The sequence below is a fragment of the Nerophis lumbriciformis genome, linkage group LG08, assembly GCF_033978685.3.
Source record: "Nerophis lumbriciformis linkage group LG08, RoL_Nlum_v2.1, whole genome shotgun sequence".
Classification (NCBI taxonomy): Eukaryota; Metazoa; Chordata; class Actinopteri; order Syngnathiformes; family Syngnathidae; genus Nerophis; species Nerophis lumbriciformis.
This window is the reverse complement of record NC_084555.2, coordinates 26,356,830-26,368,818: the sequence shown is the minus strand read 5'-3', so window position 1 is coordinate 26,368,818 and position 11,989 is coordinate 26,356,830.

Sequence of the window (11,989 nt, the reverse complement as noted above, 5' to 3'; positions counted from 1 at the left end):
CATACTTGTATTATTTTGTAGTGTGGAAGGTTATACAATGTTGTTTTTAAGTGAAATCATTTAAACGGAGAACAATGGCAGATCTGAAAAATACTAACGAATTTATTATTAACCTGTTAGATGTTGAATGATGCGGACACGATTGTTACTGGATTCTTTCTGATACGCTTCTGTCGTGAAGACGTTGCAGGTGGTTTTTTTTTTTTTTTGTCCTGTCCAGCTTCTCAGGCAAATCATATTGTTGATGGAGATGCCCATATCGGCTGTTCAGATTTACTTTACAAAAGAGAAGTGTAGGATACTTCTCTTGTTGCCTTATTTGTATTTGACTTTATTAAATGTATTTATATTATCATTTAGTGCCGCCGGGCAGGAGCAGGAGGGGATAGAAAGAGAAAAACAAGAAGACAGCGGGGGAAATTGTGGGGACAAGACGGGGATTAGACAGAGAGACAAAAACAACAACAGCAAACACAACAACAACAACAACAACAACAATAGAGCAACACCAGCAAATACGACATATACAAATATGATGGTAAAAGGGATAGCAAATAAGCAGTTAGCGAAAATAAAAAATAATACAGAAATGACAATGAGCATTATTACACTACAAATGGAGCAATACAAATACCAATAGAAATAGCGCTATTGATAATGAACAATACCAATACTTTACCTTTATTATCAACAATACAGTTGTTCAAATGCAACAATACATATACGTAATGATAACTTGAGATACGAAAGAATGCAGAAAAATGGAGGGGGAGAAAGAGAAGCAACCTACATTAACCTTGTAGATTGCTATAATAACAATAGGTTAAGCTTGTATGTTGTATGTGTAAATAATGTGCAAGTATGATTATTTCTTGCTTTTTTATATTGACAAATGTGCTTTTAGATTGCAATAATGTACAATAAAGGACACGTTATGTATGTCTAGCTTGTGTGATTTTGTGTGCTTAGCTGTTGTGTAGCTGCTAGCTTGCCAGTAGCCTATAGCCAACCATGTTTACCTTTTGAAAAATACTTCACTAAAGTACAAGAAAAAAGCAACGTTGTGTGCTTATTGGAGGACATTTAGATGTTAACTGTCCATCCAGTTTTTGAGTTGAGTTGAGTTGAGTTTGAGTTTATTTCGAACATGCAAGCATACAACATGATACATCACAATTTCCAGTTTCTCTTTTCAACATGTTCAAAAAGGAGTAGGAAGAAGCAGAGCTTATTTAATCCTACCCTTTTTCTTTTGCATAACAGTTGCTAAAACTTTTTGTTCACTTCCTGTTCACAATTTATTCACAATATACTCCATATGTAATCACAATAAAAATCAATAAATAATAATAATTTAATAATAATAATTGGTGAAGTAAGTCATATTTCATATGATGAGATAAGTAAGATTATTTTGAGAATTAATGAATGAATGGATGGATGAAATAAATTGAGAATGTTTGTCATGGTTCTTGTTCTTTGTACTTTGTAAACACTTTAAGTTTGAAGAGTTTCTTGAAGTGGATCATATTAGTACATTGATTAATTTCTTTGCTTAATCCATTCCATAATTTAATTCCACATACTGATATACTGAAGGTCTTAAGTGTTGTACGTGCGTACAAATGTTTTAAATTACATTTTTGTCTAAGATTATATTTCTCCTCTTTTGTTGAGAATAATTGTTGTATATTCTTGGGTAGCAGGTTATAGTTTGCTTTGTGTATAATTTTAGCTGTTTGCAAATTCACAATGTCATGGAATTTCAGTATTTTTGATTCAATAAATAAAGGATTTGTATGTTCTCTATATCCAACATTATGTATTATTCTAACTGATCTTTTTTGTAACACTGTTAGTGAATGAAGTGCACTTTTGTAGTTATTTCCCCATATTTCTACACAGTAACTCAGATATGGTAACACTAGCGAGCAGTAGAGAATATGAAGTGATTTTTGGTCTAGAACATGTTTTACTTTATTCATTATTGACGTGTTTCTCGTTACTTTATGTTTTTTACATGAGATTTCCAGTTCGATTTATCATCAATCATTATACCTAGAAATTTGGTTTCATTTACTCTTTCAGTTTTGCACAAGTAAACATGTCGCAGGACTGATTATATAAAAATTATAGCAGATATTTTACAGGCAAGCCGTTTTTTTCTGATAATATCACACAGATATACCTTATCAACATCGGATCGGGACACCCTTGATTTAAAGTGTGAAACACAAATAACCTAAATGTAAATAAAAAAGGTTCCCGTCCTATGGCGAGCCAAACAAAACAACTCGAAATTCACTTCACTTGACGCTTAATTATCTTAGTAGCTAGCTCGCTCGTCTCGTCAGGTTCAAGTCCAGGGTGGAACAGAAAGGCACTGGGGTCCAAACTTATGATTTACATAACTGAGACGTTCTTCAAGGCACCCCTTTAAGTCTTTTCCTTCTTGGCAGTTATTTTTTTTTTTGCAACGTGATTTATGTAACTAAGGTGTTGTTGTAGTTTGTTCACTTCAGATGCAGTCAGTAGTCATTTGTTTGATTTCTTTAGTTATACTAGTTGTGTTCCTCAAGTTCCCCTTTAGGTCCTCTCTTTTTCATCATTTGGGCTATTCAGTTGTTGGCCTGCGAGGTCAGTTAAAAAAATGTTGCAGCAGATTCTTAAAAACACCACATTGCTGCAATAAAGAATATATTTGACTAATTATTTTGCAGAAGACTCCTGCAGCTGCGACAATGTAAAAAGCTCAAAATCAAATGTCTACTGTAGAGGACGCAGCCCTTCATCTCTGTCGAAAGGAGTGCTGCATGTGGCCGGTCCACAGTCATAACAGCAGGGGAACACGATCACTGGACTCACCTTTACAGAAGTTGTGGATCCCTGAGGATCACGCCTCGCCGCATAAGGTTGTCACATGAGTGCTAACAGGTAGAAGAAGCAAGTGCCAACTGTTTCACTTTTTTTCTCCTGCATATGTAAAAGCCGTGCCAACACAAAGACTGGTAATCCAGGTTTCTTTCCAGCAGACCTGCTCAGAAGCCCCGCTATTGCTGGCAATGAGATTTGAAAGCTAATTTGACAATTTATGGCGGTGAAATAGACCCTGTTTGCCTTATGAAATGCAGCACAAAATAAATATTGTATTTGGTCACAGTACCCAACTCTTGGTAGTGATTATTAAGGCATAACATGAATTCTTCTATGCAGACACATGCACTTTAATGTCTTATTTATTGTCTTGTATGTATCAAAGTTCCGTATTTGACTTATTTTGCAATATGTTTTTGTGATCAAAATTCACAAAGGGAAACTGCTGTTTCCATGCCAATGGAAGCATTGTTTATATGCCTGTTTTTCATGTTAGGTGGAGAATGAAACAACTCCTGCCTCATTAATAACAAATCTGTACATTGGTGAGCCTATAACGTGAGCAATATCAAAAGTTAATTCATTTTAGTACTCGTTTTAAAATGTAAAATTAAAATATTCTATGGATTAATGACACACAGGATTAAAAATATTTCAGGAATGTTTTTCTTTTATGTCTTAGTAATTTTGATGATATTTTACAGCTAATAAAAAAACAGAAATGTATTATCTCAAAAATTTACAAAAAGTAGAGTAGTCGTCCAATTAAACGATTAAGCACAAAACAAATACCTGAGCCTTTAATGTGCCCCTTATTGGAAAAAAAACTTTTGCAGAATATTTGAATTTGTTCAGATGAGCACTATTTATTGCAGAGAATGTTCTACCTGTCAGTTTATTTAATTTTTCTAATAAAAGCAGCATATTTATCCATTGACATTTATGGGCTTTGACACTGTCATTGAATATTTTAGTTTTAGTTTTTTTTTTTAATGTTATAGAACGTATGAGGTTTTGCAAAATGCTAAATTTCTTTCCAGTGAAAGTTTATTTTTTTTAATCTACACAATTTGTTTATTAATGTATTTGTTTGTTTATTCAATTTAAGCTGCTTTAAATTTCACTCTAAACAGAAAGATTTTGTTAATAGAGTGCAATCCTGAGCACGGGCAGATTGACGTGCATGAGGAATAGTCACATTCGCGTGGCTCGGTTGGTAGAGCGGCCGTGCCTGCAACCAGAGGTTTCCTGGTTCGATACCTGGCTTCCAACATCCTAGTCACATCCGTTGTGTCCTTGAGCAAGACACTTTACCCATTCTCCTGATGGGTCGTGGTTAGGTGAGTTGGAGCCTTTTCCAAATGAATTTGGACAAAAAGTGGATTATACAGCAGACCATACCAACATTTGCTTTTAAAGGCCTACTGAAACCCACTACTACCGACCACGCAGTCTGATAGTTTATATATCAATGATGGAATCTTAACATTGCAACACATGCCAATACGGCCGGGGTAGCTTACTAAAGTGCAATTTTAAATTTCACGCGAAATATCCTGCTGGAAACGTCTCGGTATGATGACGCCTGCGCGTGAAGTAACAGATTGTAGAGGACATTTTGGGACAGCATGGTGGCTAACTATTAAGTCGTCTGTTTTCATCGCAAAATTCCACAGTATTCTGGACAGTTGTGTTGGTGAATCTTTTGCAATTGATTCAATGAACAATGGAGACAGCAAAGAAGAAAGCTGTAGGTGGGAAGCGGTGTATTGCGGCAGGTGTTGTGCAGGATAACGCACCCCTGCCGTAGAATGCACCCCTTGACTGTTGTGCCGGATAACACAGCCGGTGTTTCATTGTTTACATTCCCGAAAGATGACAGTCAAGCTTTACCATTGGCCTGTGCAGAACTGGGATAACAGAGACTCTTACCAATAGGACTTTGAGTTGGATGCGCAGACGCGGTACCGTGAGTACGTATGTAGCTGCGGCTTCCAAACATTTGATCGCTTGCCCGTACGTGCGTGCCGCTATGTGCATGTCATGTACGTAATTTTGGTGACTTTGGGGAAATATATGTGCAGTATGAACTTTGGGGAGGTGAACGGTACTTTGGGCTGTGGGATTGAGTGTGTTGTGCAGGTGTTTGAGTTGTATTGGCGGGTTATCTGGACGGGAGGGGGGAGATGTTTGTTATGCGGGATTAATTTGTGGCATATTAAATATAAGCCTGGTTGTGTTGTGGCTAATAGAGTATGTATATGTCTTGTGTTTATTTACTGTTTTAGTCATTCCCAGCTGAATATCAGGTCCCACCCGCCTCTCACAGCATCTTCCCTATCTGAATCGCTCCCACTGCCCTCTAGTCCTTCACTCTCACTTTCCTCATCCACAAATCTTTCATCCTCGCTCAAATTAATGGGGAAATCGTCGCTTTCTCGGTCCTAATCGCTCTCGCTGCTGGTGGCCATGATTGTAAACAATGTGCAGATGTGAGGAGCTCCACAACCTGTGACGTTACGCTACTCGTCTGCTACTTCCGGTACAGGCAAGGCTTTTTTATCAGCGACCAAAAGTTGCGAACTTTATCGTCGATGTTCTCTACTAAATCCTTTCAGCAAAAATATGGCAATATCGCAAAATGATCAAGTATGACACATAGAATGGACCTGCTATCCCCGTTTAAATAAGAAAATCGCATTTCAGTAGGCTTTTAAAAAGAAGATATATTTCCTCAAAAATAAGACACACAATGGAAGTTCTTGTCCATCTAATAAGGATTTATTTGGGATATAGACAGATACCTAAATGTGTCAACCACGACTACTCCACTATCGTGTTGATTATCATAAGATAAGATTTCTATAGATTTCTGGAATATATATTTTAGGCCACAACCACACAAATATTTGTAAAATTGTAACATTTTCTGTGTGTTTGGGCCTTTGCAGCTTTTTGGAAAATTTAGATCAGCCTTCAGCAGTGTGTGGATGGATACAACTGAGCTTTTTGGCTTGTGAAGAACTGTGCCAAACGATCAGATGTATTACCTCTGGCAAGACGTGATGTGATCGTAATATTTATAATTCATCAAACTTTTAGGAAATGTCCCGAAAAGGGACATTACATTTTGGGGCTGCTCTAGATCATTTTTACTACGTTACCCTTATGTTTACATTACGGGTTTCAACCCCTGTGTGTGTGTGTGTGTGTGTGTGTGTGTGTGTGTGTGTGTGTGTGTGTGTGTGTGTGTGTGTGTGTGTGTGTGTGTGTGTGTGTGTGTGTGTGTGTGTGTGTGTGTGTGTGTGTGTGCAATAGTCCTCACTCTGTTTATTTCATTCAGCCATTGATAGTTCAAAAAGTTATGGGCACTTTCAGAAAATTTCCGAAAATGTATAAAGAAAATATATTTATATTTTGGGGCTGATGCGGATCATTTTGACTACCTCACCTTATGTTTATCTTACGAGTTTTTACTTGTGTATGCGAGCGTCCCTGCCTGACAAAGACAGTGGATGTCTGAGAAGAGGCTTCACTTTGTTTATTTCATCCGCTATAGATAGCTTTAAAGCACATTCGTTTTGATAACACTGTCAGAAATCATCAGAAATCGGATAAGGAACAAATGTTTACATTTTGGGGGTGATCAGGATCACGGTCTGGATTCACATCTTTTTTACTATTGGGAGGTAGGGCCTCATTGAGCTCTTTTTTCTAGTTGTTGTTTTTTTGTGGTTTTTTGCATTTAGCAACACAACATGCTTTAGTTATTGCCTTAGGGTGCTGTGATTGTATTTAGTAAAAATGATGACTAAAATATAAGCATTAATGTGGTGTCTCAAGTTCCAGTCACAATGTATGCATAAACATACACATAAACATCTAATATGTCACAATATTAACAAACGGAGATATCATATTGTGTGGTCTGTCAGCTGATGTTACTACAGAATTCCAGGCCAAAATACTCCTGACAGCCAACTTTCATGTGGACAGAGATTTTTTTTTTAAATTTGTGTGGACACAGACAAAGGGGCTGATTTACTAAAGGTTTGCGCGTACTAAAACAGAATTGATAGCACACACAATCTGATCTAATAACCGGATTGCATCTTGTGGGGAGGCGTGGCCGACAGACCGACAGCGAGGCAGTAATGTCGGGGCCCACTCCAAGATGGCGTCAAGGAGGCGTGGCCGGCGGGCCACCGGCGAGGTGGGGCGCACCGGGATCGACGCCGTAAACAAGATCAGGTGCGTGCATCGCCCACCTGGGCACAATCATCTAATCTCCTCGCAATGTGTAAAAGGGCAGCAGCAGAGAACGACGGGGCGGAAGGAGTTGGAGAAGCAGAAGCGGATGCTGAGCGCAAGAGACGGAGAGCCAAAGGAAGACACCGACGCGGAAAGCTGAAAAGCAGGCGGAAGGCTGGAAAGCGACCTGACGGAAGACGCAGCTTTATTGAAAAATAAAGAAAGTCAAACCTGCTCGCAGTAATGTCAGTCCTTGGTGGTCCATGGAACCCGCACAAACCCGCACGACTGTCAGACATCTCTTTAGTGAGCAGACTAAGGAGCACAATTCCTTTAGCGTGTCTGTCTCCATGAGTGTACAGAATACATGCTGATCATCAAAACGCCCACAATACCTGGAGGAAAAGATGCAAATATTTTTTATTCTGCACCCACAGCTTGATTTATCAAGAATAAAACTCAACTGCGAGCGATATTTTGCGTTATTAGCATGTCTGAAAAGTATGTGCAAACTGACACAGTTACACACACGATAGTGATGTACGATACTAGTGATTTTATTTCCGATCCTATACCGGGTAAATTTCAGTCTGGTATCAGCGATACAGATCCGATATTGATACTTTGTGCAAATGTACCTAATGTGTCCGGTAAAAAATGAAAAGTATTGTATTTCAAGTGTTGCTGCTTTTAGGGAATCATCTTCAAAATATAGAAAATCACATGATTTTATACAATACAATAAAAGGGTTTACAGACACTTGCTGTTTTATAATACTGAGTGACTTATTTTAATTGACAGTCATTTTCATGATTTCACAATAATTTCTTACCTGAGTGGAAGGAAAAGTAGTTCCCACCAACTGTGTTTCATTTGGACAATATCTCAATGATTTAGTTTCTTTACACTGTGTTCCTGCTGCTCATGTAAGTTAATTAAGATAACTTAAACATCAAAAGTATCTACATTTTGATTTGAGAATTGATATTAGAGCATGAATATCTGGTATTGGGGAGATCGATATTTCAGTATGGATCCGCATTTCACAAACACAGTGTTTTTCAACCACTGTGTCGCGGCACACTAGTGTGCCGTGAGATACAGTCTGGTGTGCCATGAGATACAGTCTCGTGTGCCGTGGGAGATTATCTAAATTCACCTATTTGGGTTAAAAATATTTTTTGCAAACCAGTAATTATTGTCTGTTGTTGAGTGTCGGTGCTGTCTAGAGCTTGGCAGAGTAACCGTGTAATACTCTTCCATATCAGTAGGTGGCAGCCGGTAGCTAATTGCTTTGTAGATGTCGGAAACAGCGGGAGGCAGGGTGCAGGTAAAAAGGTGTCTAATGCTTAAACCAAAAATAAACAAAAGGTGAGTGCCCCTAAGAAAAGGCATTGAAGCTTAGGAAAGGCTATGCAGAACAAAACTAAAACTGAACTGTCTGCAAAGTAAACAAAAACAAAATACTGGATGACAGCAAAGACTTACTGTGGAGCAAAGACGGCGTCCACAATGTACATCCGAACATGACATGGCAAACAACAATGTCCCCACAAAGAAGGATAAAAACAACTGAAACATTCTTGATTGCTAAAACAAAGTAGATGCGGGAAATATCGCTCAAAGGAAGACATGAAACTGCAACAGGAAATTACCACAAAAAGACAAAAAGCCACCAAAATAGGAGCGCAACACAAGAACTAAAACACTACACACAAAAAAACAGCAAAAAACTCAAAATAAGTCACGGCGTGATGTGACAGGTCGTGACAGTACACCTACTTTGAGACAAGAGCTATATTAATGCATGCTTGGTTATGGTTTAAAGTCAAATCCAACAATTGCGACGACTTTTTACTGTCAACTGAGTTTTGTTTTTTTAATGATTTCTGCTGGTGGTGTGCCTCTGGATTTTTTCAACACAAAAAATGTGCCTTGGCTCAAAAAAGGTTGAAAAACACTGCACTAACACACCGCTGTGAGAAAGGAGGCGATTGTGCAGTTGCTCCATTTTACGTATGTTTTTCGACATATATGGACTGTGAAAAACAAAAATATCCGACACATTGTCTGATCACCAATATCATTTTATAATTTTATAGCTGCTCGATGACTTAAGGGCCTGATTAAAACAAATTTGATTGATGTGTTTTGGTGTCTTCTGTTTTATTTTTATTTTTTTATTGGCATTTGTTTTTTTTATATAGAATATATATTATTAACACAACTCCTATGTGAAAATAAATCTCTGTAGTATGCATTTTCTTGCATATTCTTCTTTACATTCACAGTTAGTGAATGAGCGATAAAAATGAGTTTTCATTGCAGATGCATTGAAGGACTGCTTCTGAAATGCAGATAAAAAGTGGTACATGTCTGCTGCTTGTTTCAAAACAAAGCAAAACGCCACAGGGAGAGAAGCATGATAACATGAATGTGCAGTAAATGATTAAGTGTCTTCATTGTGAAAGCCCCGTATCAAGGGTTTCGGATTTTTCTCGGAAGTGCATTTTGAAGGGCGAGCGTCATTGTTCATGACAACCTGAATTATTCAGTGGGAAATAACATTGCACCGGCTGTGAAACGATGGAGAAATACTGTAAGTTGCAAGAAGTTCCTTCGAATTTAAATAAAGAGAATAACCAATCTAATGTCATCTCAGCACACTGTGCCTGTAAGGCAGGATTGGGAGAATGATGTTCTCATGTCGCTTTAGTTTTGTTTATATGTGGAGGCAACAGTCCGGGTGAGAGAAGTGGGTAGGATTTTAATCAACACAACTACCATCAAAGTTCTTCGACCAAGCACATGAAGTTAATGCAAAGTGTGACTGTTATTTATTTATATTCATTACTACTTACAAAATGTTCTTAAAGGGGAACATTATCACCAGACCTATGTAAGCGTCAATATACACCTTGATGTTGCAGAAAAAAGACCATATATTTTTTTAACCGATTTCCGAGCTCTAAATGGGTGAATTTTGGCGAATTAAACGCCTTTCTATTATTCGCTCTCGGAGCGATGACGTCACGTTGTGACGTCACATCGGGAAGCAATCCGCCATTTTCTCACTTTCGTCGGTGTGTTGTCGGAGGGTGTAACAACACGAACAGGGACGGATTCAAGTTGCACCAGTGGCCCAAAGATGCGAAAGTGGCAAGAAATTGGACGAAATTTGTTCAAAATACGAGGTTGTGGGGAAAGCCGACAAAATTGTCAGTCGTTTGTTCCGCACACTTTACCGACGAAAGCTATGCTACGACAGAGATGTCAAGAATGTGTGGATATCCTGCGACACTCAAAGCAGATGCTGACATCAACTCCAAAACTGGACAGATCAGCTTTCAGGAAAAGAGAGCGGATGAGGGTATGTCTACAGAATATATTAATTGATGAAAACTTTATTCATTACTCGCGGTTTTACGTAAATTATTATACATAAACTGTGTTTACCAATAATTTAGCTTAAAAACATTTATTTTTTTCAATCATTCGAGTACATTCGGGTAGTCTTGTGTAATGCAGTATTTTGTGTCTATGGTTAACCTGAGTGCTGAAATCGTGGAGAAATATATGTTCTTTGCGCGCCTGAAATGGGCTGTTTGCACTCTCAAAGTGCATGTTGTTGCCAAATGTATTTCATATGCTGTAAACTTAGTTCATAGTTGTTAGTTTCCTTTAATGCCAAACAAACACATACCAATCGTCGGTTCGAAGGCGATCGCCGAATTCGTCCTCGCTTTATCCCGTGTCGCTGGCTGTCGTGTCGTTTTTGTCAGTTTCACTTGCATACGGTTCAAACCGATATGGCTCAATAGCTTCAGTTTCTTCTTCAATTTCGTTTTTGCTACCTGCCTCCACACTACAACCATCCGTTTCAATACATGCGTAATCTGTTGAATCGCTTAAGCCGCTGAAATCCGAGTCTGAATCCGAGCTAATGTCGCTATAACTTGCTGTTCTATCCACCATGTTTGTTTGTATTGGCATCACTGTGTGACGTCACAGGAAAATGGACGGGTGTATATAACGATGGTTAAAATCAGGCACTTTGAAGCTTTTTTTAGGGATATCGCGCGATGGGTAAAATTTTGAAAAAAACTTCGAAAAATAAAATAAGCCACTGGGAACTGATTTTTAATGGTTTTAACCCTTCTGAAATTGTGATAATGTTCCCCTTTAATTACACAACGTCGTCAGCCAATCACACATCGGTTAATTGTAGCAATCCATGCTTGCCTTCGCCGTTTAGTCTTCTTTTTAATTGTTTTTCCCTATCCAGAACAGACCTTTGGAATTCGATAAAAGCTAGTTTTATTCCTTCCACCTCGATTGTGACAGATGACAATAGCACACGCCGTCGGCATTATAAAATTTACTGGTTTAAGGAACATTGCCCTTGGTCAAGTCATTTTTGGAATGCAACTTCCGCCCTTCAACATGGATACAATGCATTGTGGGAAATGTAAGAAAATCTAGTATAGTACACACAAAAATCCTCATTTAAATACCACTTTTCAATTATACACGCAGTCTTAGTAGATCAGACGTAACACACCCACTAATCTTGTCTACCTGTTGCTGTGTGTAAATGTGTTTTTAATTTTATGATGGAAGCCGTGTCACGGACAAATTTCTGTTTTTCATGTAGAAACAGACATAAAGCCATATTCTATTTTATTCTATTACACGTAAACGTATAGTTTGCACACGCTGTTTAGTGCATGGTATTTGGATCTTAGTAGATCAGGTCCTAAGTTCATGCTACTTCTTACACTGAGTTTGTGTGTTTTCTCAACCACTCGTCTTCACCAGAGTGGTGAATTCTCACTCGGCTTTGGGCACACAATGGCACCACAT